The following is a 2,026-nucleotide window of genomic DNA, read 5'->3' on the forward strand; positions in this document are numbered from 1 at the left end:
TTTTTAAAAGTCACATGAAACCCTAATCTATTTAGCCAAAAAAATGCAGGGTAAATCTAAGAGCCTTAAATTTCAAAGTGACGTGCATGGGACCCCACAATGTGGTTCAGGTTCACACACCTGAGTATACTATAGATATCACATGCCTATGCTATGTTATGTACAACAATAATCAGATAATTAATTAATTTCCGCTCTTCTAGAAGGCTTTAGATCCATCCGATCAATATCCAACAGTTCGAATCAGATTCAAAATTTCAAATGGATGGAGCAGATAAAGTATACTTTAATCAATCGGCATCTCAAAATCGGGTCATATTCATTCCGGAGCCTATCTATAATGAAAATGTAAATTCATATATTACCTATCATAATGTACTATGACAAGCAAATGCGATTGGGGAAGAAATGCAAAGGTTTGTAATACCATTAAAAATAGAAGAATCCAATAAAAATAAATAATCTACAGTACCGTATAAACTTGGATTATCGATTTAGATAAACAATGACAGCTGATTGCCATTACATCTATGACAGCAAATGCGAATTAACCTAGTGAATAATAGAAATTCGAAATTCAAAGGGTATCAAAGTTTTTGAGATGTACCAACCTAGCCTGTTTCTAGTTTCTACTTATAAAATGTAAAACATATATTTTAATAAGTCACGACTCACGACCTATCAGTCAGTAAGATTCCATAGACGATTATACCACTAACCCAAAGGACCAACCTTTCAATTTTAAAATCTACTCACAATTAAATTAATTAACACAACCAAACTCAATCAAATCAGATTAAACAAATAGAAATGGTAAAAAATTAATAAGCCATTAAATAATGCAAACCAAAGACCTTTAAATCGCCCAATATCCTTCAAACCCTACAATCCATCATCCTTAATTCAAACCCTTGAATCATTCAAATCGCCCAATATCCTTTTTTTTTGTCTCAAATCCATAATGGATTCAAAAAAGTCCTCCAACAAAATCACAGAAATCGTTAGACTCCAACAAATGCTGAAGAAATGGAAGAAGCTGTCTGTCTCTAAAAATGGCGCGGCCAGTACTAACAACACTTCTTCATCCAAGCCCAAGGGAATGAAGTTCATAAAGCGCACATTGTCATTGAACGACACGTCGGCAATGTCAGGCGACGTACCAAAGGGACACCTGGCAGTATGTGTTGGGGAAGAAATGCAAAGGTTTGTAATACCAACTGAGTACCTGGGGCACAGTGCGTTCGTATCTTTGCTTAGAGACGCAGAAGAGGAGTTCGGGTTTCAACAGGAGGGGGTGTTGAGAATTCCATGCGAGGTTGGTGTTTTTGAGAGGATACTTAAGATGGTGGAGAATGACAAAGATGGCTATTATTATTGCTCCACGTCCACGGAGGCTGATTTTGGGTACCCACAATACTCCCCAAATGCAATGTGTAGATGAGAGAGAGAAATGGAACGAGGGAAAGCGTAAAAAGGTTAAATTGGTGAGGGATGATTGATTCGTATCTCCCCCCTGTGTTTATGCTTTGATAATTATAGTTTAATTTGTAGTTGTCTACGGTTATCTTTTCATTATTTTTTGGTGAGGATACTAGGCAAAGGATCTTTCTTCTACTCAGTTTGTTCAAGTGCATGTACTAAGTAGAGGCGGAACCCCTCGGTTGTAATTGGATTTTGTTTTCGTGTAAGATTCCAATTATTTTGCAAATACATGTTAATTATTTGCACTAAATTGATGCTTATTGTTGAGAGAAAAAGCTAACCTGATGTTTCAGATTCTATTTTTTGGAAAAAAATTTAAATTAATTAAGAACTGGGTGTTTTCCACAAATTTGAGCAGTATATAACATATAAGTTCTAGATGTATGTTGTGGATCTTTGGCATCAATATCTTATCGAATTTAGACTCTCAAATTTATACCATAAAAAACTCTTTAAAAGGATTTTGCTTTAAAAAGGTTGGAAATTGTTAAAAATATACGCTCTATCTTACCAACGAAAGCAACGAAATAAAACCCGATTGAAA

The 2,026-nt window shown here is 35.1% G+C and overlaps 1 pseudogene; it reads left to right on the forward strand.

Moving 5' to 3' along the window:
• Nucleotides 1-946: 946 nt before the first annotated feature.
• LOC144569572 (auxin-responsive protein SAUR50 pseudogene) lies at nucleotides 947-1,484 on the forward strand (annotated as a pseudogene).
• The last annotated feature ends 542 nt before the right edge of the window (nucleotides 1,485-2,026 follow it).

This window comes from Carex rostrata, chromosome 18 (genome assembly GCF_964058835.1).
Source record: "Carex rostrata chromosome 18, lpCarRost1.2, whole genome shotgun sequence".
Classification (NCBI taxonomy): Eukaryota; Viridiplantae; Streptophyta; class Magnoliopsida; order Poales; family Cyperaceae; genus Carex; species Carex rostrata.